We start from the raw sequence: 26,789 nt of genomic DNA on the forward strand, positions 1-26,789 counted from the left end.
AGATGAATTTGATTGAATTAGACCAGTACCAGTGTTAATGTTCATTGTTTTCTGAATTCAGACTATAGCATTTAATGCAAGTATTGAATATTACAGTTTAAACATTATCTGCATCCTACTGTGTCAAGTGCTGGTGAGAATCAGCAAACAAACCATTTCCATTAGTTTGAACATTTGCTTAATGAGGAAATAAGATTTACACCATGCTCCTTAATTGTACTTATTAGGATGCAAGTAATGACTATACATGGATAATTTATGGTTTAAATAGATAAATTCAACAAAACAGCTGGGGAGAGTGTTCTAATTGCTTTACCTGCCATCCAAGATACTTCAACATCTTTTGCAAGATGGAAAATACATTGCTTCCCCATAATGTGATTATTTCATCTCAATAAAATTGCCTTACATTAAAATGAAAGCATATTTCCATCTACCCGCTAATGTGCTTCCCTGCCACGGGCAAAACCTATTGAGAATGCAGGAGAATGAACAGGAGAATGATTATCTAGCATAACATGTCCAAATAACCCATTTAGCCATTATAGATTGGAAAATGATAATTGTACAGTGAATAATGAGCCGAGCCAGGTTGGGTATCTTTCTGTTACGTATTTCATGAGTCACCCTCTGACCCATGCAGCTATAGGCCTGTTTCGCTCATTGTTTTCCCTCAGCCTCAGGTTTAACACAATGTATGTGATTGAATATGATTCCGAAAGAGATTGTGAGTTAAATGTTTTAAAAGCAGCCTGAAAAACATTCAGAAGGTGCCACATTCCTATTTAATTCCTCCTGTCTTCTGTTGGTGATGATGATCTCAGCCGATGCATTAATTTTCCCCTTTCTGCGACAACTCCACGGAGATGCCGTTAGATCTGTCTCGTGTTGGCTCCTTTCTCTGCTGACAAAAGCCCGCACCTTCTCTTTGTCTTTGTAGCATGGAATTATTCTCAAATTAGTACCACATTAATCACAGTGACAGCTCGGAAATGTAAATGGCTCGTTGAGGGGGAGAATTTATTGCAATATGAATGACAAGAAGACGCTCTTTCCTTACACATATGCAAAGTGGCGAAGTGCTAACCTAAATATCTGTGGAATTTACCGAGAGTATGTTTGATATGATTATGAGAGATTTTTTAATATGAAGTTAGGCGATGCCTGGGGGTTGTCATTGAATTTTTTTATCACTATATTTTAAGATAATTTATTCAGAGACAGAGAATGCAGTGTATTATGACATGTGAAAAATGTGCCTGTCCACAGTCTGATTAGTCTGTCAAAGGTGCCTGTTTTCTTTGCAAAGTTCAGCAGTAAAAATGTAACTTGACAACTCCCGTGGCAGCTGTCAGACTGGCCTAGTCAGGAGACAGTCTGCTGGAATCGATAGTGGAACGTCGTTATGAAGGTGTTATGGGTGTTCCTCGCAAGGCACGTTTCTTAAGCCCTTTCCGGAATGTACTTTTGCCTGAGCCGAGGAGCTGTCAGTCAGAGCCGGAGCTTCATGACGGGCAATTTAATCTTGTGAAGGGTCCGAAGTGCTGAGAGTATCTGACAGCATTAAACTAGGGGAGGCAGAAAACCTCAGTCTGTAAGGTAAGGCAAATTCTATCCACACAAGTCCTAAAAACACCATCCCTGTCAGGATAGGCTACAATCTGATATAGAAGGTGGAACAGGAAAAATTTTGAACAACAACTTGGCCTTAACTGCAAAACATATTCTCTGTTTCAATTTTCTTCAAGGAATTTCCTCCCACTGAGTGTAGCCTACAACTACAAATCATTTCCCAGCACGGATGGGGAAAGGCATTTAGTTGGAAAAGCACATTTTTATCCAGGGGAAAGCACTTGTGCCTTTCAAATATTGATTTAGTATTAATGCTTATCATTATTGTTTTGCCCCTATCTGGAAAAAGAAGTGGACAAAATCATGTGTGACTTGTGCAGTCAGTGTGACAGAGGTAATTTCAGTGGCTGAGAACGCTAATGAGTTTGCTTTGTTTGTTGACCACTGTGAGTGAAGACGCTAATATCTCCTGATAGCTTTCCTTTGCTCACTTTATTGCCCTTTCTCATTAAAACTAGCAAAGAAAACCAACCACCTAATTCATACAAGATTAGGTCATGAGATTAAGAATTGTAAACTTTTCAAAAAAAGGTCATTTCATAATACGGGCAGATGAACCGTAAACTTTAGATGCAAAAGGCCTTGCGATTGACTTGTGATTACTTTGCACCAAATAACCTCAAATTCTTCTGGGAAAAGTACAAGATAGAAACGGACTCTGTAGTCACTCGGGATTGAATGTAGAACAATGGATTTTTAATTAATTTGTTCATTAACCTTTATGTCTACACTTCAATGACACTCTTTAGAATCCTTTGCTAACTCAACAACTGGGTGGTGAAAACACTGACGTTGGTTGTATTGCACATACTGTATTAATTGTGAGATGTAATTAGGATGGCCTGATGTTCATGGAAATGTGTTTGTGTTACAGGTGGATCAATAAATGTTATTGGGTCTTTACCTGTGGAATACCATCATGGACTCAAGAACATTGCAGCGACCCTTTTTGTAAATAGAGACTCCCTCTATTGGAGACTATACTATGAATCTTCTGGAAGACTTATAAGCACAGGGTAACAAAGGACATCTGGATGAGAAGAGAAGAGTGGACACTACTAAATGATTGCTCAGTAGAGGGGACCTTTATTTTCAAAAGCCCAGACATGACTACCACCACATTGGACATTAGGATGTCTTTTTATTCTCTAACATTGTTCTGCTTATAGTGGATTACAATGGTGAATTTTGCCAAAACATAAAAAATATTATTTGGAAAGTGATAGTTTTTCTTAGGGAAATAGTTTTTCCCCCTCAGAATGCATTGTGCATCATGACTGTAACAGAGTATCATCAATATCAAGAATTTCCCCCATGAATATTAGGGACGAGTCGAATTTGATCCAGTTTTTATCAATTAAATGATGGTCAGAAAATGGTAATAAGAAGAAATATAAAATTGGTGAACCTTATTGTATTGAGCCAATCATTGAACATGCAGGGTGATTTTCAAAGGAGCACAAAAAAGGCACAGGTACTGGAATTGGCGTATGTACACCTCCATATTTTTTAAATGGGTGGCCATCATTGTGGGTGGCCATTCTCGATGGTGCTGCGTGCAGGGAACATGGCTTATTCAAATGAGAGTTGCAATCAATGGCCAACCAATGACAGTTGCGAGAATGTGATGTATCCAAGGACAAATCGATGTAGACTACTGATCTATAAGGCAGGCTACAATGTAGGATTTCCACCACCAAAACTGATAACTGAAGGTCATGTTTGATTTGCATGTTTTATTCCAAGGGCATCATCTTTCATTTCGTCTAGAGCAGATTGGGGCACTAGGTGCATACTTTTGAAAATGTACACATGAATGAAAGTGGTGCACAAATGAGTTACCCCTAGTGTGCTTAGCGTTTGCTTATGTTCTTTTGAAAATCCTCCTATCAACTGCCAGCTGATCCAGTTAGTTTGTCTATGTTGCACAATGCTGAAGCTCAGATTCGAATGTCCATGTAATGTTTATGTTAATGTATGCAAGCTAAAAATGCATTCATTCTACAATACTGGCTATAGTCCATGGGGTTGGTAGGGGCCGGTTAAGTGTTAAGAACTTTTTAAAATTACTTTCTGATTCGCTGATAACTTTTCAACAGGTATCTCTGACGCTTCCTTCGTCTGTGCAAGTGATAACATCTTCGAATAATAAACTGTGGTTGTGTCTTAACTTAATGCTTGTGTTGTGACCCTTAACCTCCTCAGGTGTAGGAAGAAGAAACCAGAGATTGACTCTGTTTAGCTATGCTTCACACAGTGTAGGCTACAGTATGAAGCTGATAAGGCATCATAATGATTATGCAACAACCCTTAGAATGAGTATCTCTATTGTGGAATGGAACATTGATTCCTTTCAGAGTCCTCTTTATGGGCGATGCCACAACACATAGTGTACACAAGACAAATATGTGTATACACCTATACTTAACCTTAACCCAAAAACCTAACCTTGACCCTAAACCTAACCCTAGTTCCTAACCCTAAACCTAATTCTAACCTTAACCCTAAACCCCCAAGAAATAGCATTTGACCCTGTTGGGATGAACAAAATGTCCCCAGTTGGTCAAATTTTTGTTTGTTTGATAGAATTGTTAAACACGAACACACACATTTTGAAAATGTAGATCCAGAACATTAGAGATTTTCATGATAAAAGATAAAAACATAGCAAACTACAAATCATAAATTGGTAATGTATGGGACATTTGCCACCATTATGAAAGCAAAGCCCACAAACTCAAAATCAGTTGTCACCCCCACTCAACTAGAACCTACCTTTTCAAATGCTCCCCCTCAAGAATACCATTGTTTGCCTTTCATGGGCAGACAAACATTGATGTCACCAGAGTAAATACATCACACCGAGAGAGGAGCTAATGAAATCTAGGGGTTATTGAGTTCCAAGAACATGACAGCCAGGAGAGAAAAAAACTTCATAAAATCACAACTGAAAAGGCATGGGACTGCGAGAATAATACCAGTAAATGGATGGCGTACTGGAATAATGTCAACATAATAATAATGCTTTTCTTGAAGCTATTAAAATGTGTATTTCCAGTGCAGTAATTCTATGAGTGTATAGTTGCTTTGGGGCAATATAACATAGAAAAACAGCATGTTCACTTAGATTGTCAGTTGTATGGAAAGGACTAGGCTCAAAACAGTAGGCTACTTATTTTGGTTTCTTAGGTCATGGCAATATGGATCCTTTACTGTACTCTAGTCCACTTGACGAAGGTACGGTATACAGTAAGGTTAAAGGTGGTTCCTCATGTTTATATAGTTAATTTGGCTCCTCTTTAGATTTACATGGACACATGTTTTATTCTTGTACAATCCTTGTACGATTGACTCATATCATCTCCCAGCAGCCTCAATGCCCTCTCTTACTGAACCACTGAGGTTTCTTTGCAACGCACCGCTTCCGACTATGTCAAACAACACCGTCTTGAATGACATGGCTTTCCAAGCCTGCTCACGCACTCCCACCCTTAAGTCTGTGAAATGTGTTGAAGCGGCAGCAGAAGACGAAGGGCTGCTGCCCCGAGCGTCTCAGTTTGTCATGTTTTGCGCATTCCTCTTAGACGAGCAAGTGCTTCCTTTAAACATAGAGCTTCACCTTCGATTACAAAGGGCGCCCCATTCAGAACAACACATACTCTCCACCATCAGAAGGCCATGACACCCCGCAAGCCTCAGAGCGTTAAAACGGGTTGACATTTTAACAACCATCACAGATTCTCTGCCGCTTTCTGACACGTCTCAATGCTGTGATGGGTAAGGTGAGGGAGGTGGTGGAGTTAGCAATGAAAGAGAGAACTGAACTAGGAAGCTCTCTCTTTCTTTCTCTGATGCTTCTTGATTCAAATGAGGTAAAGGCATTTGTCTCGTTCTTTTTTCCACTGCTGCCAGTACAAGTGTACATCAAAGGAAACCCGTTCCTCTCACCATATGCTGTATAGTTTCATAATCTTACGTGGGTTTTGTAATTAAATGCTCTGCCAGGGGAATGGAGCTTGTCGATTCTCTGGGAAAGGAACATTTCATTAAAGAAGCTCAGTGTAAAACATTGGTGATGCTATCGCCAGCTTTGTACTTTCATTTCATTTTATAGTTTTGCATAACAAAAGGACTTGTCAGGCTTACATGTTGGAAAAAGTATAGATATGGAATGAATCGTTCTAATCATTTTAAGACAGGGAGTGTTGATAGCCTATAGTTTTTCCCCCCTAAGCCTTCCTCGGGCTTGGAGATATGCGTGGACTTGGAAAAGAGACAGCATATGGGGAGATTATTTGGCCGATAATGAACTTTTCAGATAACGCATTTAGCCAGACAATTTCTTTTTTCATTCCCTAGACAATTCATAGTATTTCATTTGACTGTAAGTGTACTGACTAGTCAACAGCATGTGTGGAGAACCAGCAAAATTACACCATTTCCTGTTCTTAATAATTACTGGCCGAGCACAGTTTCTCTGGACACCCCCCACAAAGTTTTGTAGCCGCCGCTGAGAAATAGGCACGTTAGATGTATGACAACTATATTGTCTGTCTGTTTCACTTACTACCCATGTAGATTGGACAACACAAACAATTCACTCGCTACATGTGGAAATAAAAAAATCAGGTTACTGTCAAATGATTATTATAAAAAATAAATAAAATGTAGACATAGGTGTGAGATGGGGGTGCATGGGTCCCCAGAGTTAGTGCCTTGCGGGGCTGCAGGGGTTTCTGCTATGCCAGGGCTAATAATAAGAGCTCCCAGGTAAGCACAGCTCTAGGATCAGCAGTACACCTGCACTTTAAGCACAAAAAAACAGCTTTTATATTGATGCATTCTGTAGACCCAGGTCCTAATACTCTAATTGCTAATGGTCCCTACAACCTGTATGTTGGACAACCTTCTGCCACTAGAACATTTTGTCCTACTCATCTATTTCACTGTTGCCGAACTTCAAATTGCCCTCCTCTGACCTGCTATATTGAAGCAGCTCCATGCCGGACTGAACGAGTCACAGCCTGTGATTCATTCTGCTTCTCAGCTGCTAATGATGATCACCTGTTCGGTCCCCTTTCTTTCTCAAACACTTTAAAATTAGCTGCTATTAACAGGTCATGGGAATCATAAAAAACACTGCAACATGGAGTCCTCCAATAAGAAACAGTTAAAGCTCGAACACAAAGCCCAAAACAATCACATTGTGGTAGGACTGGTGGTCAGATTGGCCGATAATTGTATAGTTTTCATGTTCCCTAAGTCAGTCCAAGGTGTACCAGTTTTCTTATGCACAGCCAGCAGCCAGAGCCCTCATTAAACCTTAATCACGCATAGACACACACACACACACACACACACACACACACACACACACACACACACACACACACACACACACACACACACACACACACACACACACACACACACACACACACAGATGTTGGATCTTAATTTGACCAGTATTGTTGCAGCTAAATAATCCTGCAGCAAAAGGATTTTAACGTTTAGTCCATAACATTGCTTGATCAGTGGTTAGGCTATTAGTTTGCCAAAATGTGGCTACATGAAAAGTGCAATGATGTTAATTTAACAATTTTTTTGTGCGGGTTTTCATTGAAATTATGATAAATCATGAAACTAATCTGCATTTCCTGCAGCACAGGAAAATTATCAGCAACAAAAGAGTGATCAAATTTACACACATACACAAATGATATACACACAACCTCTATCAGAGGACCCATGATTTTTCTGTCTAAGCTCTTTTTCTAATGATGATGGTGAGATCAAAGATCAACATGGGGCATTCGTCATCATCAAACGGCACTCCCAAATGCAACTGTGGTTTCACTACAACTGGGGTTTCACTGGAAGTGTGAGAGTAAGGGTGTGTTACAACCCACCACCGAGCTGCTGCATTACCATACATTTGTGTGTACAGGTATTTGTATGAGTATGTGCATGCTTGTGTGCGAGAGAGAGATAAAGAGAGAGAACGCAAATTGAGTGTAGTGTATATGAGGTTGTAAGTATTTGAAGTTGGTTTGGGGGCATAAAATGCATCATTGCTCAAGGCAGCAGACCACAGTGCTCACACAATAACCAATAATGAATGTGATTTACTGTCTATCATAAACTGGGTGGTTTGAGCCCTGAATGCTGATTGGCTGAAAGCTGTGGTATATCGGGTACGACAAAACAGTTATTTTTACTGCTCTAATTACGTTGGTAATGTCACAAGTGTAGAGAGGAGTAGGCAGGAGGCAGTCGCTGGTTAGAACTACTGAGTTTATTAAAGCACTATAATTATAAAAGCGAGACGAAATCCAATGTGCAAAATAATAAAGTGCTCAGGAAATAGTAGGAGAGATTCCTCTCAGGAAAACAAGCAACATTTACAATGACCGACAAAGACAAATGACAGAGGGAGTATATATACAGCGTTAGAGTGGAGATTGGAACCAGGTGTGTGTAATGATGATGAGACAAGTCCGGGGTTGAGGAGTGAAGGGCGTTTGCCAACAGCAAGTTCGGCAGCAGCTAGAAGGCCGGCGACGCAGAACGCCTGAGCTGGACAGGAGGAGGAGCCAAAGCGAAGGCTGGTGTGACAGGTAAACAGTTTATAATAGCAATAAGGCACCTCGGGGGGTTGTGGTATACGGCCAATATACCACGCCTAAGGGCTGTATCTAGGCACTCCGCGTTGCGTCATGCCTAAGAACAGTCCTTAGCCGTGGTACATTGGCCATATACCACACATCCTCAGCCCTTATTGCTTCATTCTAAACTGGGTGATTCGAGCCCTGAATGGTGATTGGCTGACAGCCGTGGTATATTTAAGCAATAAGGCCCGAGGAGGTGTGGTATATGGCCAATATTCCACTGTTTACCAACTTAATTAGAGCAGTAAAAATAACTGTTTTGTCATACCCGTGGTGTGTGGTATGATATACCACGGCTGTCAGCCAATCAGCATTCAGGGCTCGAACCACCCAGTTTATAATAGACCATATACCACGGGTTTGACAAAACATTACTTTGGTAACCCTCTGGGGTTTGTGGTATATGGCCAATATACCACGGCTAAGGTCTGTATCCAGGCACTCTATGTTGTGTTTTGCATAAGAACAGCCCTTAGCCGTGGTATATTGGCGATATACCACACCCCCTCGGGCCTTATTGCTTAATTATGACATTTGCATATGTTCGATGACATGACCTATTTAACAACACCAACACTTGTATAAAACAACAACAACATGGAAAAGCCCCACAATCCTAAGTTTTCTACTGAAAGGACCATGTAAAACACCTCATTATTTCATCTTCTTGAAGACTTCAAGTGTTCGATTTTCGTTATCTAATCATGGCTTGTAATGGTGCGTTTGCTTGGTTGAAACCAAAAAACAGCAAACCCAGTCAACCATGACTAGCAAAAAAAACTCTGAACCCTCCTAATGGCCAAGTGGACATTTTGCTTGCATATATCATGCATAGCATAAGTTCACTTAGAATACAATAATGCTATGGCACACCATTATACAGCTATAACACATTCAATTGAGCTGAACATTATTTGAGCGAAACCAAATTTGCCTACAAAATCAATAGAAATAATTGATACTAGCTGCGCCTTGCCCTTCCCTTAAAGGTGCTACACATATCCCAGGGGAACACTTTCAACAGCTTTTAGAGTCCATTCCCCGAAAAATTGAGGCTGTTCTGAGGGCAAAAAGGGGTGCAACTCAATATTACACCGGTGTTCCTAATGTTTTGTACACTCAGTGTATATCTGCAGTAATAGTGTCATGATAGTGTTTCACAGTATTACTTACCTGCCAGTGTTGTGATTGGCTGTGATATTTGCCTATTGTTTTGACTTTGTGAGCTGTGTTATCTAGTGGAAATTGGGTCAAATGGCCAATGTAGAAATCACTCTGTCATTTCCTGGTTGCTAACATTCTACACTGTTCGCTCAATTTCAGTTTATGTGAGAAAACAATCATTGTACCATCTAAATCGATGTGAAATATCTTTTCAACAATAAAACATATAGTTTTTACAGCTGTTTGAAGCTAGTGGACGAAAGTAAAAGGCTCAAGCGCGAGTCTCCACCATGTTACGGGGAAATGGGATGCGGGGGAGGTGGGAGATTTTTTTGGAATGCAGCCTAGTGCTGTAGCAATTGACCTAGCTTCCACATAGTGGAGATATTCTGAGAAATTCTAGGTGTAGCACGTTTAACAGAGAACAATGGGGTAAAAAGTCTGCCAATGTTAACTAAATATTAGCTCTTGGGGATGGGAGGTATCCTATACAATAGATAATGGATCTAGTAAGCCATGCAGGATAGCAAACTAGATGAATAAGCCATTAAAGACCAAATGGTTATAAGGCGACAATGTCAGCAGTCAAATTGGAGGCTCTGTCTCCAGTTCAGCATTTTTTCCACATACCAAGGTAATTGTAAATCTAGAGTTTTTCAGAGTGGTCCATCTCATATAGCCCGTGGGTACTACTGTACTCTAGTACTTGCAATTATTTGAAAGAAGGTTACTTTCCGACTTCATTATGCACTTGAGGATAAGGCCAGTAGATCTGCCTTTGACACATTTTAATATTCAAGGAGAGCGTGGCTAAAACTCTCCCTGTTAGAACAATAGACCATGTATGGTAGTGTTACAGTAAAGTACTGTTGAAGTGAGACAAGTCAGTCTAGACAAAAGTAGTTGGGGGAACTTCCAAACGAGTAAAAGCTTTCTGAGTCAATTAGCACAGGTTGTATTCCAGTTCATAGCTCACTACTCATTTTCACTTGACAAGAATGTCAATATATGAGTCTAACAATCGTACCGTATGATACTGCATTGCCAATTCAAAAAGAGTGACTAGATTTGAACTTTTTAGTTTGAACTTATTCATATGTCTTACCTTTTCCGGAATGATTACTGTTTCAAAAAGTAGTTAGAGGGACATCAATTTTTTGGGCTAACCCCATAAAAGGTCACACGATGTCACAGATCTCTGATACATTGCACTGACAGAGGTGATAAATTATTAAGAGAGGATCATTTTATTAACCTATTTTACTTTGCCCATCTGTCAGCATATGCAATTTCAAAATTTGGTTGTGCATCACCAATTTTTCTCTTATTATGTCAGTCACTCAATTAGCCAGCTATCTAAACTTGTAGTAATCATGGTCCCCCAACTAAATTTCACTAGAGCCGGCCCTGTGAAAGCTACATTCTGAATTGGAATGGGGGGATGGGGGAGGATCAGGAAATGACTGAGCAGATATTTGGGATAATATTTGATAATATTTCAACATGTGTCCTGTCTATCTCAGTCCAAATTCAACAGTGAGAGCGAGAGACACTAATTAAGACCATGACGGATCATGCTGGGCAGGCTCATTCCCCCGAGCTCACCGGAACATCGTTCATACAGCACAGTGAGGGAACATACTGGTATAACACAGGAGGCGGAGGAGATTCCTTTCCAGTGATAGATTAAATACTTTTTGCCCCTCTTTCTCATATGCCTTGCCTCTGTGTCAGAGTACAGGGTTGGCTGTGCTCTCCACATTTCATCAGTGCACTCTCTAATCAAGTGCCTAGGGAGGTCTGCAACGTTCTCATCTGCTTGGCTGATACCACTGTACTTCCATAACCGTATGTTGATAGGGTTAGTGAACATGATAACGTGTTATGGTTAAATTGGAGGCTCTCTCTCCAGGTGTCATGGCAAGATGGGATGCCCTTGCCATATTTGTAGGCCTATGTTGGAATTTTGATCCCACTGGGCACAGACATCGTTTTCAACGTCTAGTTTTGGTTTACATTTGGTTGAGTTGTCAACTAATGTGAATTCAATGTGAAATCAACAAAACATGTCACTCTGTCATTGGATTTAAGTTGAAAGTTGGCTGAAAAAAGACATGGCCTTAAGTTGATGACTTTTTGCAAATCCAGTCAGTTTTCCACATATATTCAACATCATCACATATATTTTGGGGGTTGAAATGACATGGACACAACGTTGATTCCACCAGTTTTTGCCCAGTGGGATGTTGGGAGTTCAACTGACTGGATTTCAAAAGTATAGATTTTTGTTTGTCTAGTTTAGTTTCTATGTAATCAGGTCAGTGGAATCACTAAGTGAAGGGCAGCCATCAAGAATTCTTGCTTTCAGAGTTGCATCACATCCACCCTAATTATTATTCATAGCAGTTATTTTTATGATACTTTTTCTGGACACAGAACCTTGTAGTTAGAGGAGCAGTCAGTCAATTATTTTGGGGAAAAACACCAAAATTGATTATCAATATAAACCTGCGTAGGCGGTGTCGTGTCTTTACTATCATTAAACTGAAGACTTATGGTTTTTATCAAAGATTCTCTGTAATTACTATTACGCGATTAGACTGATTAATCATGTAACCGTAATTAACTAGGAAGTCGGGGCACCAAGGAAAAATATTCAGATTACAAAGTTATCATTTCCTAAAATAACTTTTCAGACATTTTATCTGATCAATTATTCTTCGAATTAATGAATTATTTACTTGTCCTCACGTTAGTCTCATTCCAAACGTCATAAATCTGCACGAACCCAGTCTTCACTATGAGTCATGCATACATCAAGTGTCTTAAATAATTTATTTATTGCTAACTAAGTAATTCACAGAAATACATAAACAAACAAACATGGTAAATGTGTTTACAAGAAATGATAGGAGAATGTGCCCTATTGGGCTAAACCGGCATGGCGGCTTGTTAGACAAAAGGGAAGTGGGGGTCGACTGAGATAAGACACTACAAGGTTGATAATTATAACAATTGAAATGCTAATCCTTTGCACACGAACGCTCACTCATTCGGGAACAATTGCAATCAATATATATATTTACGCTCAGTGTGTCGTCTTGATCGCTGGTGAAAAGTTTGTTTATTTTGTAGAATTGTCCGTCTCTCTCCCTCTCTCTCTCGGTTGTGGTTAGAGGGGATAGTGCAGAGTGACATTCATTCATTTGTTTAAGGATGGATGTTTCGGCAGTTGTCGTTCTTCGCGTTCAATGATACCGAATTCCTAGCTGCAGACTAGTAATTAGTATCAAAGACTTGTTCTTGTTCTGTCGGTATCGATAGTCTAAGAGTTTAACCACGTGGTATGGTTAAAAGATTCAGCAATTGTCCACAACCCTTGTCCTCTCCTAATAGAGAAAAACATGGTCTGGTGATAATTTTTCAAAGTTGGGTTTTATTCGGAATGGCAGATAAGGGCTGTCCCAGGACGCCTGACCCTAACTGTCCTCAGAGGCGGTCCTCTGATTTAGTTCAAATCAAAAGGGAATTGTATTTTTCTTCATTAAACAGTCCAAAATCATATTACACAATTATACAAACAGTATCATACTCACTCATTCATCTTATACAACAATTAGATGTAAACCTCATATCTGAGGCTATTATATAAACAGTGTTATGGTAATGTGGCCACACTGTCTCCCATGAGCTTCCCCAAGTTGTAACAAACGGACCAGTTCGTAGCTGGATTCTTCACCGATCTTTTATACTTTCCCCGGAACATGAAATTTGTTAGTACCTCAAGTTCTGTGAGGTGGAAGAAATTCCTTTGTGCTCCATGAAAATCTACTCTTCCTCTTATACTATGTGGCCATGTGGCAGGGTCTTCTCAGAAATTTACGACCTCTCTCTGACCACAGCAGCCTAGTTGAAGGAGGCAGGGGGAGTCAGGGAGAGGGGGATGGGGCTTGCTATGCCCAAAGATGCCAACGTCATGGCAGCGGTAACTTCCTAAGCCAAAATAAATGTATTAAAAAGCATCACATTATTCTGGTGTGAGCACAAGAAATCAACAACACAACAAACATGTATACAATAGAAATCTGGCCATCTGACATAGGATGCTTTTTGGGGAGAAAAGACATTTAACAAAGCCATCTCTGCGTTGTCTGTCATGCAACCGGACATTCACCGTTTTATTAATGTGTGGAAAATGGAATCATTCCCTGTGAAAGGGGTGGTAAATTAGGTGTTGGCTCGCAGTTCAACCAATTGTAAATAAATAAAGCAAACAACTGATGTTTTGGATGATCCGGTGACCCTCCCTATCACTGTCATCAAGCATACTATATACCTGTCTAACAACGCATCCGATGGAGGAGAAGCAGACACGACAACGGCTGCCACAGTGATTTGCACTGCTATTGTATCGCCCATTGTTGTGTTATGAATTTATGATTTGCGAGAACCCTGCTTGCAACAACAATGGTGAAAAAAAGATTGACAATAACCAATTTAAAATGAGTGAAATGGCAGGGTTTTCAATGAAAGCAGGCAACTTTAATAACTGTCACATTTCTGGTGGAACATCAGAAAAAGCGGGTAGTGTCTTTGTTGGGTTTGTCAGGTTCTTTGTTTTGTGACCTGTTGCTTTATCTGCATGATGAAAGCATGGTATGAAGGCATGCCGTTCAATTTATGATCAAGGCCTGGTGGCCAAGTCGTTTTGTGGTATTGTTAGATGAGTCTGTCACTAATGAATTATGGTGAATCATAATCAAATTATTATTATACGACTGCCCTCTTTTTTTATATACCCGTTCAGATTTATCATAACTTTATCATAACCTCTAATACTATAATTCAAACTTTTATGGGTGGGTTTTTGAAGTCATTTGAATTTGTGATACAGTATAATTAGTAAACTTGTACTTTTCCCTTTCAAGAATGTTTCAACTCACTTATTCATTATTTGACAATACTGAACTACTTGCCCTCATCTGTGTACATCAGCCTCTTGACAACATCCCAGGTCATGACCCGGACTTTACACTTTGAAAGAAGAAAAGCATGATCCTTTAGATTCTGATGGAAGCCTGGCCTCAGACAACCTCATTTTTAGGGCTGTCTCATCTTTATTGCGATAAACCCTCCACTGACAGTGACCTGAGATGAAAGCAGGAGACACAAAGCCGACACAAGTTCAGATAAAGTTCTCTGCGGGTCCACATCAGAATCGCCCCACCCACTCACCCCCGCCTAAACCTCTCTTCACCTCCACACCAATGCAGTGAGATTGAATAGAGAGGGAAGGAGGTTGTGGGGAGGGAGGGAGAGAAAAGTTCCTGCGCTTTCATTACAACTTTCTGGTTGATCCCACAAGGGGGCCTTGGATGGTGCAAAAGACACTGGGATTGACGTCTCTAATCTCTCCGGCTCCCTTGAACTCTACCTCTCCTTTTGTTCTTTAAGCCTGGCCTTCGCTCATTTCTACAACTCTATTTGGGCTCAGGTCTTGGTTCGAGAAAGAGAGATGGGAGGGTGGGGCTGGGGTAGAACAGGGAGGAACCATGGAAGCGGAACAGCAATCGGCGTCATGGCTGGAGGACTCGGTTCAGCGTCCTCTGGAGGGATGAGCTGGTAAGATGTATTCTGTCTGACTGAAGGCGAAAAATTGGACTTGGTTGGCTGAGGTGACCCTATCGCAGAGGCTTTAGAGAATTCAGAGGAGAAGACTGATCAGCTGTTTTGTATTGATCTACAGCAGACTGCGACCAGGCAGATCACTTTTATGTCCCAATAAGTTTAATGGGTTCACTTCCTTGTCTCCTTTGCTACACTCCAAATCTGTGTGGATGGGCAAAAGCAACATGGTAGATCAGTGGTGGTTACAAAAGAAAGGAGAACTCTTTATTGGGAACCTCTATTTGAAACCCACAAAATGAAAAAATCCACAAATTATAAAACCAACAAAATGATGGTAGAGAGGCTACTTAAATGTAGATGTATAGGACTACCTCCTAGAAGGAATCCCTTTCTTTCTCCTTCCAGTATTGTGTAATATGAGAGTGAGTCATTAAGATTATTTTGGAAGTTACAGACTCTATGTTACTCTATGTTACCCGTGCGACATTCATCACCAAATGGTGCATCCACACACACACACAATGAATTTCGCCCTCCTCCTAATTTCTCTACTTTCCATGATGAGTGGATGCAGCCCACTGATTCATTGTGAGCTCTGCTACTCAATAACAGATGCCCTCATTACATTATAGGCCACTGTTTGTTTTGCAGACAGGAGCCTTAGTGAGAGGCTGAGCTGAAGTGGGTACTGGGACACCTGTATGAATACATTAGACCCTCTCATTTCCATGGCTCCCACCTGGTGCCCTCATGCCGTACCAGGCACCACACAGGCCCTTTCTCCAAGAGCCCGGCGCTGTGAGCACCTAAAAGTAATCAGCCACACGACAGGCTAGCTTCCCCCTCCCTTATGTACCCTGTGACGCACAGAGAGGCTGTAAACCAAACGCTATTTGTGTTCAAGGCACAACTGTTTCCCTCATCTGCTATTTAATCATGTTGATGTGAAGACACGTTTATGGGGAATCCAACATCTTCATTTGTAACACTGTAATTAGTTGTTCAGTGTTTTACTAATCTTCTTTTGATTCAACTTTAATGCGGAGCCTTTGAAAAGACATTGCAAGCATTGCAAATCAGTCCTTGTACACAAATTACAGTAAGCCTACATGGTCAAACAAAAGCATCTTATTTCCATATAGGATGAAAGACTAAGATACAGTAGATCAAGGGGGAACTGTGTAAACCAGCTTCGCTCAGAACAAATCCTTTACATTGTTTCGCCAATATTGAATGTATATGTCTGTTTTAGTTTGGACAGTCCACAACAACTTAAAGTGATTCACAAATATATTTTCATTCCTACTGTAAACTGGAGGGGGATTGTTTTTTTCCCTCCAGAATGTACTCTATGCCAATCATTTAGCCTTGCAGCTTAACAACAAGTCTTGTTCAGATGTGCAGATGTGGTAAGAGGAACCCAATATTTCAAATCCACTTACTTGAAAACATGACACTACAACAATCCCCTAAAGTCTATTCAAAGTTTTCTGGGCATCTCCAAGACAAGAGGATGAAAAGACTGGAACACTGTGTGCTGGTTTGCAGGCATGCAGCAGTTGAATGATCCTATCTTGAGGATCAGGTGCCAAAGAAAATTTGACAGCCTCTCTCATCTCAGCATCCTTCTCTGCAAAAACATGAGGCATGCCTGGTCTTCCCCTCCCCAATGCTTGAGAGGGAGCTGGAGAGAGGAAGTGCTGCAATCAGATCTTGGCTCCAGGTAAAGAGAAGCCCTTGTCGCCGCTGAGAGCGGCACCAGATCTCAACAGGAAGTGTTGATGCAGCAGATCTTGCGTGTGATCTTGGCTGATCGGGCTGGGCAAGGGAACTGTCTGGCCGAAGTCGCAGATGGTGTTCGGTGCCTTTGGCAGTTTATAGTCTCAGAGCTTCCATTAGCTTTCAGTGCTAACGGGGCTTGGGTTGTAATTAAAACTGGGAGTAGACACCGGCAGCTTGACATGACAATATTGAGCCATTTCGGTTCGTGCACTTCCAGGAAGCCTTCGAGGAATATTCTCAAAGAAGAGTTTACCTCTAGTGTGGAGTAAAGTAGATACATGTTGAGTGTTCAACAAATGATGTCATTCCAGACAATATTACACACATGACGTAGAACTATCATATAGCCTATTACACACATGACGTAGGCCTATCATATAGCCTAGTAACTTTAACAAAATAATGATGGAGGCACTGCATGATTAAACAGTTGCTGCATGGCCTGTAGGTGCAGGTTCCATTGTATTTCGGGTTTTTTTCTCTATAAAAAAAGATAAGGATGAATATGATGGCATGAAATATGCTATGATGGATCGGAATGCTATATCATGATTATTCTATTCTCTATGGTCCGGAAGAGCTGCACATCTCCAGGGTTCCCACAGTCCCTTAAATCACACCTTCAGTTCCAGGGACAGGGTTCTGGAAAACGGTTCCCTCTCATTCGAAGCCTTCACTGCTAAAGAAGACAGAGCTTAAATAGTCCTGATGAATTAGCAACACACAAGTCATATTCATTTGCCAAAGCTATTGGGAAAGGGAATTCAGGGAGAGGGAGGAATGCTCTGCTCTGCACAAACTCCCCCGGGGCTCTGTCAGTATTGAGGGGGACTGGGGAATTGGTGCGATAGGGGAGGGAGTCGGTTTTTCCAGCGTTCAGATCTCTGCTCCTCCACCCACACACTCATTTCTTTTACAGAAGAAAGAAATCCCAGCAGAGGAGTTCCTTCATCTTCCCAGAATATGTATGTCCTTTTGTGGCAAAGCAGCTCCTCTTAATTAAACAATGCCAAGTATCTGCTGTGTAGCCTGACAGAGGAAGAATGTCAGAAAGTGTAAGCATATCAGACGAGACCCCAGTTCATTAGCAACGTAAAGCTAGAGCAAAAAAAATTGATATTTTAGGAAGAAAAGAGATGTAGAATTATATCTCTGGCAGATATGGTACATGATCCTGGTCTGGAACATACTGAATACTTGTCATAGAGATTTGAGTGGTACATATTGCCAAATGTATACAGTATGTGAGAATGGGAGAGAATTTCATTGAGAGTTTGTGGGATGTTCTCCTCCACCAAACATTATTTATTGGAGACATTGCATTGTCGCTGTTGCCTTAGGCTTTCCATTATGGAGTAGATGATACATTTCATTCTCTAAAGATCTTTGTGAAATGACCTTGTATAAAGCAACTCAGACATAAATGGATGATGATGACTTATGAGAAGGTTACCATCTTCGACAACTGCCAAATCCTACATACCATAATGAGTGTGGCTGCTGTACATTTGCATCTCTTAGAAACTGTCATTTTCCAGAGGGACTTTTTTCCAGCATTTCTTCTACACATCTCATTCAGTACTGCTGCCCACTAAATGAATCAACACACAGGCTACAAGCTTGTCAGTGATAGAATATCGCTGTTCAAATTGTTGAATGTAATGGGCTAATCTAATGGAAGAAGACTGTGCTATGTACTTCCCTTGTTCCTGATCTATAGATAATTCTACTATGCTGCAAAACAATTAAGTCAAATAGAGAAACACACACAGGTTGGTGGTGGCCGGTACGGTAAAGTGCATCACAGATTCCCGCCAACACCTTTGCAAATATGATTTATGCTCACAGCCACAGCATGGGCCCCCAATCTTTAATTACCGTGCAAATTACTCGCCGCTGTAATTCATCAGTACGCAACCACCCTTACCTCGTTTCCACACTTGTTTAATGAATAATTGCTTTCCTGGAAAACCGGCTTCTCCCCTTGTAATGGCGGAGGCCTCTGAGGGTATTGGCCACTAATGTCGAGCGCGGGTTCGCAAATTCGACTAGAGCCCAGATTGCTACCTGCACTAATGAAATGTACGGCAATGAGGATGAATTGTCTTTAATTGCACAGACCTTCACATCTTCATGTCGCAGGGAGTCACGTATCGTAATAGGGCAGGGAATCACGTATCTGCATCCTCTAATCGTCTACACAGGGAAGCAATCAAGGCCGGTTAGCGTTTTATTTTTCAATTCAAACAGTGGAGGATTAAAGGGGACTCGTTGAATGGCTGGGTCAGTCCCCAGCTAAACATGAGCCAATGACCATAGCCTCCTCTGTGTTTGTGCGTTAAAGCCCACTAAACAAATTATGAGAGGCCTCGTAAAACACAAATACATTTTACCGCGTGAAGGGCATTATGATACCTTTGAGTCCGCTGGGTAATAAAAATATTTTATCCCCACATATTTTAGAAACAACCTATTTGAGTCTTTTTGTTTGAACTGTTATACAATGTAACCAATGTTATTATTGAATAACTGTCAAGGTAAATTAATGGAACAAAAATAGGTCTATTGCAGTTTCAAACTTTTATATCTCTCTGAATCATCTGGTACACATTATATTGCACAAGACCAAAATATTTTACAAGAGACAAGTGCCACTACACTGTTTGTTACACAAACAGTAGCCTGTCGTTTTGTTCTCAGGGGCCCCTGCCATTGCACCCCGGGAGCCACTGGATCTGCTGGTTGTAGAAATGGCCTTTCGTCCAATCAATTACCAATCAATTACCCAACCGCTAAATTGATTCTCAGCAGTAATCATTTGGGCAGAAATCCAAATCAGTAGAGTATTTAATGTGTTACGAAGAAAATGTTATATTAACTAGGACCGTGGTCACAGTCTACAGCCCTTAATTTCAAATCTCAAATTCGAAGCCAGTCACTGCTTTTTCCCCCATTCTTCCTCTCTAAATAAGGACTGAATTAGACCTGGAACTTCGGATGGAGCAATTAATTATCAGAAAACCAGCAGAAGTCAGGACCTTGTACGGTAATATTAGAATACCCCTGGTATATACGGTGAAAAGAAAATATAGATGACTAAGCTTGGATTGGTTGGATAATTTTTGCCTTGGAACTACAAGAAGAAAGTGCATGTACACTGTAGAAGGAAATCAAAGCATTCACTCTACTCTAAACCCTGAGAGATTATTTGCAGAACACACTGATTCTTCAATGCAAGGCTAGTAGCTACACTGCCAATAATTCATCACTTGAAAGTGAAGTGAGAGTTGACACAACGACACATCAACACACTGGACAAAAGAGGTACCGTATACAGTCGTAAAATAGTGAATCATGAGTGGGTCTTTAATAGCTCTTCCAAGGCCGCTATTTATTCACTATGGCACTGTGCTGAACTTGTAAAACCAATCAACAAACAGCTAACAGCTACAAATCAAAGACCTATTTTACTACCATTGATGAGGTAGCCTATTATTTGAGATGCACACAGTAACTCAAAAAGTATAAGAACCAAAACTCTGATGAGAACTCTAACTTGTTCCCTTTAGAAGCCAAGCTTCTTACCAGCAGAATAATCACAACAAAGTATCCCAGACAAGCCGGTGGGTAACCTAGCCTACAGTACCTCTGGGAGAGGGTTTTGAAGTGTAACATTTTCCAGGGTTAACTGGTCGAAAGGCTGTCCGCCAGCTATTTTTAATTGCCTCCAGGGGCCGTTAGCTTGGGTCATTCGTCACGGTGGCTTAGTGCTGTGTCTGCACACCTCGTTCCAAGTCCACACTAGGCCTGGGGACCATGCAGACTACGCTGGCCCCACTCAACTCATCCAATCTGGATCTGCGGCCAAGGGAGGGAGGCAGCATCCACAGTAGGATCTGATTATACCTGCCCTCGCGTCAGCAACATTTAGGGGTGCTTGAAGCGAATCCTCTAGGCTGGGAAAGGGAGGTGGTGGCCTATAAAAGTGTTGGGTTGTTTGTATTCGTATAGAACAGTACTTGAGGCCCTCGGTTACATACTGTAATGCCAATGAGTAGTGTGTTTTTAGCCAAGACTTTGGTGGAGAGATTGAGAACAGTCTATTGGAAGTGGTTTGTCCTGGGAAAACACGGAGAGAGTGAATGTGGACTATGGAGGTCTGTGTTTTTGAACAGGACATGATTGTGCCCGTTGTGATTGTGACGTTAGTCTTCTTCCATTTTTTGTATTTTTTTGCATATTCTTGGACAGGTCATCTGTTTTGCATTTCCTTAAAGAAAATCGTACTTTATTACATTTCCTTTGACCAAGAAAAAGTCATTTCTTTAATTGAACTTAACATTACAGTTCAACAGTGCTTTAAACTAGCAAATACATGTGGGACTACAATAACTCTACAATTGTGTTTTGTTTGTGCAGACAATCATGAGAGTTGTTGTGAAGGAAGACAAAACAATTAATCATTTGTAAAAAAAAAATTATAATAATAGTACAAAGCATAAGAATTTGGCTCTACGGAATAAGAATACGACATTATCAAATGTGATCAATGCTAAAACGTCTATGCTGTATGTGCAGCAGGCACAAACACTCTTATATGCCAAGGGTGTGTTATCATGACTCATTTGAAATAATAGATCAGTTTGAATCTTTCAACATAGATCTTCAAAAACAGGAAAACAAGATGGGGAACACAACAAAGAATATACTGGAGGGATACCTAACCATACCTGACTGAAGGTAAATAGTCATTTTTAAAAGAGAATGTGATGTATTGTCCCATCGCTCTAATGTTCAGCCGAGCCCTGGGCTGAGCATGGCCCTCAGAGAGACCCAATCCCTGATTATTGTTCACCTTGTTTACGGTTGCACACCTCCGCGGTGCTCTCTCCCTCCATCCCTCGCTCCATCTCCCTCTGCATGGGCCCGTCTCATTACGTCCATCTCAAGGAGTCAGTCAGCGGAAAGAGGGAGCGAGGGAGGAGATTGAACGAGGGGGAGGCAGGGAGGAGACAGGTAATACAGGGACCGGTAGGGAAAGCGCCGGTGACGAGATAGGAAGAGTAAAAGTCGATAGTTGAGAGTTTGAGAGTAGAGGTTGTTGGATGAGAAAGTGAGAATGTTTGCTGTTCAAACGGCACGACAGGTGAGAATGTTTACTGTTTTCAAACTGCTCTCCGTGTTATATTGAAATAACCCCTCTAACTCTAGGCAGATTGGATGGGATATGACAAAAGACAATTTGTAACACTATAAGACCCCAATCTAAATCATGATTTGCATGATGACAAGTGTAACAGTGATTACATTCTGAGCCTACTGTACTGTGGGAGGTTTAGAAGCTAATGCGTTGTCTTATACAATACTGCCATGACAACCAGGCCAGGGATTGACTAGCCTATATTCCCTCAAAGAACAAGGTGCATTTGGAAGTCAGCATACTCTGACTTCCAAATCAATATTTGAAAGAAAAATAGATGAGTTGAATCAATATGTCACGCCTGCTACCGCTCTTCCCCCCTGGCGCTCGAGGGTGCCAGGCTCCCCAGCATTACGCACACCTGCTACCACCATTATGCACACCTGCCTTCCCCCGTCACGCGCATCAGCGATTATTGGACTCACCTGGACTCAATCACCTCTGTCATTACTTCCCCTATATCTGTCTGTTCCCGCGCTCTGTTCCCCGCTTCAGCATTGATTGTCATATGTCCTTGTATACACGTGTGCTGACGCTGTTCCTGTCTTGTTCCATGTCTGCTCCGATTAAATGTGTGACTTGCAGTACCTGCTTCTCTACTCCAGCATCGGTCCTTACACAATTGGCCTACCCACCTTATGCAGCCTGGCAACAAGGGTGCAGCCAATTTGTTGCGGTTGTTTTCCAACTTCTGGCGTGTTGACACGCAGTTGGTGACTAAATATAAATGAAATGTAAAACCTATTAAATAACGTGCACAGAATTTGAAATATATGGTACTTCTCTGGTGAGGAAAATTATCGTTTTCAACTAGCATAAGCACTTGGAAGCAGGCATTTGTGTAATAAGCATTCTCACAGAGATAACATGGTGGGTTAACTAGTTAGCTTTGTCACACAGTAGATTGCAAATATCCAAATGTTATCGACATAAAACGTTTTGGAACAGTTTCTGTCTTTTGTCTTTGACATTCTGTGTCTAACAACATTGCCTTTCATACACTGATCTTTGATTGAAAAGGAATACAGCCTGTATGGTTAACGACCATTAGATACAGTCAAATAAGCTAACTAGCTAACCTGCCATGATATCTATGGAAATTCTAATTATGCTAACGTTGACTTCCGAGTGCTTGTACTACATGAAAAAAAAAGGTTAAAAACATTTCCTCAACGGAGAATTCAAATATTTTTTAAATTCTGTGCACTTTGTTTAATAGTTTTGACAAATGTAACTCATATTTAACGATGGTTTCGCTTGTTTGTCATTGAGCCATCCCGGAAGTAAAAAACATTTTTGTTCGATCAGGAACTGAGTCAAGTGGGCAGGACTACATAAGGGGAGTAGTTTGGAGTGATTCAATCATAACTTCAGTGAAAAGAAGACCATTGTGACTGCGCTATGATCTGTTACTGGAGGGACTAAGGATGTAGCTCAACACAAGGGATTGGCACAGTTGGGCAGAGGTACAAACCTCAGTGACAGTTGCACTTGGTGTTTTGCCATGTCCTCTGGCTATACTGTAGGATGCTCTCCTGGTGGCACACAATGCAGTGCCAATGCGTTCTGGGTTAAACAGGTTTTGAGAAGCTGTGTGGTGTAGTGACATGAATGGGTTTATAAACTGTTCTGTGTGGGCTGGAAAACATAAAAAATAGCAGTGTGGCTGTATGTAGCCCATTAAAACACACATCTGAAGTTAAAAATATACACAGTATGGAGTGATAAGCAATTATTTCCAAAATGATAATAAAGAATACAGAATTCTGCAAACCCAAGATGATCGGTCATTTTTCTTCCTGTTAAACTATCGTTCGACACACCGTACAGCACTAGCTTATTACTGTACACAGGGGGTGTGTGACTGTGCGTGAAACAATGTGCTGGGAGGGAGATAGTATACAGGGAAATAATAGCAATCTGTCCCCTGTGCTGTCTGCCTAACAACTCTGTGTCAAAATGAGAGGGATCCATTTTTCCACATTACTAGCTTGCATGGCAGCTGAAACATTACCATGGCACGTGTGCAGAATAGATAAACCTCAAACCTAGGAAAAAAGCCTGGTTTTAGGGGAACAAAACCGATCTAAGACAATGATGACATGTCCAAGTGTATTGTTAGATTCATCTCATTAAACTAATGTGGAGATTCTCCCACAAATTTAAATCATACAGTGTGATAGTACAATGTCAAGTAATTCATACAGTGGCACTTACATGGAACACCAGGTGTACGGTGTAAATATAACAAATTGTGACTGACAGAGGCAATTTAACTTGGCGGCTCAAAGACACAACACATGGTTTTGATGTGACACACTCAACACAACACAATTACAGTGGGTTACAGTAGCTGTCCTGTAGTCAGTACAGTACATTGATTAAATTGACCTTACTGTATTCTTTATGTACCCTATGCTTTATGTTGTCCCTCTTTCTGTACAATACAGCTAACGCCACTGTGCCACAGCATAACCCTCTGCCCCACCAGAGAACCATTGTCCCAGAGAAGCGTTTTTCCCGCCACAGTTAGGACAATTATCTCGCCTACTTTCCCTGTTTCTAGAGCAGAACTAATTAAAGCTGAAAAAGACAGTTCCCTCACTATCAATGCACGACGTGTCTTACCGAATGTATGCAAGGATATAAAAAGCTTCTGCTTGAATGTGACAATTTCATAAACCTGTCCATCACGCTAGCTTGTTCTATTCAGAAACTTCTGGAATTGTGTTGTTGTTGTTTTTTCTGTTTTGGAGTATCTGGGTTACTTCTGGATGTTGTGATTGAATAATTTACTTGCTTGTCTTAGTGGTTACACTTTATTTTACAGTATTGCTTATTAGCTAGTATGTAAGTACATTTGATATGGCAATTTTGTTTATTTTTTAAGCACCACTAAACATAATTTGGAAACAGGAAGTTGTGATAATGCTTAGCTGAAATTAATCTTTGTTAATATTTTTTTGGTATTTTTTTCTACCGTGACTCTGGGTATCACCATTTAAAGCCAAGTGATGGAAGTAGTAGGCTTCTTATTGAATGTCTAGCATTGGAAAATTCATGACTCCCTGGGTGTGTTTCTCCCCCTGGATAATTCCAGTCTGTCTAAACACGGAGACAAAAGAAGGTGATCAAGCTGAGGGTAAACATATCTGCAGGTGCACCAGATGTTTTTACCCATGATTCGTTGCGTCATGCTGGTTTCACCTGATGCAAGAGGAGACACCTGCAATGTACTGCGCTTCTGAACATTTTTGAATCCCAATATTGTTCTCTTGGGCAAAACTTCCTCTGCTACATTTTTGGCAGGTTGGCATTCATTATCATGACTCTTGACCTGGAGGCAGCTCTGCAGAGTGGTCACTAGCTAGCACAGCCAAAAAGTAATGAAATTGGATTTTAAACCTAATCCTAACCTCAGCCTGGTCTCATAGACTCATCATGGACAACTTTAGCATTTGAGCTAATTAGCAACTTTTCAACTACTTACTACTTTTTAAGCTACTTTGCAACTACTTAGCATGTTAGCTAACCCTTCCCATAACCCTAACCGTTTTAGACAAAACTCCCCTTAACCCTAACCCTGTTAGCAAACCCTTTCCCTAACCCTAACCTTAACACGTTAACCAAACTCCTAATCTTAAACCTAACTCTAACCCTAACCCCTAGTCTAGCTAACGTTAGCCAGCTAGGTAATGTTAGCCACCTAGCCACCTAGCTAGAATCCATAACATATCATGCGTTTTGAAAATTCGTAGCATATAGTACGTTTTGCAAATTTGTAGCATATAATACAAATTGTAATTCGTAACATATCATACGAAATGTGTGATGGACATCCACAAATGAATACATACCATACAAAACACTATAAATCAAGTTAGAGTAGCTTGTCTAACTATCTTAGCTGACATGCCTGCTGGCAAGGTTAGTAGACTTTAGAAAAGCTAGCATTTACTAGCATGTACTGAAGAAATTATTTCAATCTTTTACCCGTATTTTAGGTGAGATGCAGAGAAACATTCTAGTTTCTTTAAAAAAAAGACTCACCAGTCAGGAGGATACAGACAGCTCAAGAGGTATGCTTAGATATGCAGACAAATACTTGGTTTAAATGTAATCTGGCACCTTATGAGAATATCATGATATATATGTATTACAGTTTTTTCCAACTGCTTACACAAAAAATATTTTCATGTCACACGATTTTTGAAACCTCTCACTCAAAGTGCAAAACTACACACCAAATATCCAAAACCATAAGCTATTTCTCAGCGTTTGACTCATTGCATAAAACACTTTTTTCAAAACACTACACACAATTATCTACCTAAAACACAAAAATCGAACAGGAAGTGACTTGCTTTCCTTTTCCAAACACAACCAATCAAAATGCTACACTTATTCACCAGGTCACACACACACTCCTCACATATGCAAATAGCTTAACTGATCACTAACCAATCACTGCTTTACTGTAGTATAGGCCTATAAATAGGTCAATGGTCAGATTACCTGTTTTGAACAATGGATGCCAACAATGGACAGAGAGCAAGAGGAGTAGGAGGGAGAGGAAGAGGACTAGGACGAGGGCAAAGAAGAGAAGGAAGGAGAGCCATCTCTGATGAGATTAGGGCAAAACTTGTTGATCATGTGATCAACCACGGTTTGACCATGAGAGAGGCTGGACTGAGAGTCCAGCCCAACTTGAATCG

The 26,789-nt window shown here is 40.8% G+C and overlaps 1 protein-coding gene across 1 annotated transcript in view; it reads left to right on the forward strand.

Moving 5' to 3' along the window:
• The window catches only part of LOC109896380 (chemokine-like protein TAFA-2), a 63,597-nt gene extending 59,698 nt beyond the window's left edge, over positions 1-3,899 (forward strand). Inside the window, exon 6 of the mRNA XM_020490627.2 lies at positions 2,507-3,899. The gene's annotated coding sequence lies outside the window, so the exon portion shown is untranslated. The remainder of the gene's footprint in view (positions 1-2,506) is intronic.
• Positions 3,900-26,789: the final 22,890 nt, after the last annotated feature.

The sequence above is a fragment of the Oncorhynchus kisutch genome, linkage group LG9 (assembly GCF_002021735.2).
Source record: "Oncorhynchus kisutch isolate 150728-3 linkage group LG9, Okis_V2, whole genome shotgun sequence".
Classification (NCBI taxonomy): Eukaryota; Metazoa; Chordata; class Actinopteri; order Salmoniformes; family Salmonidae; genus Oncorhynchus; species Oncorhynchus kisutch.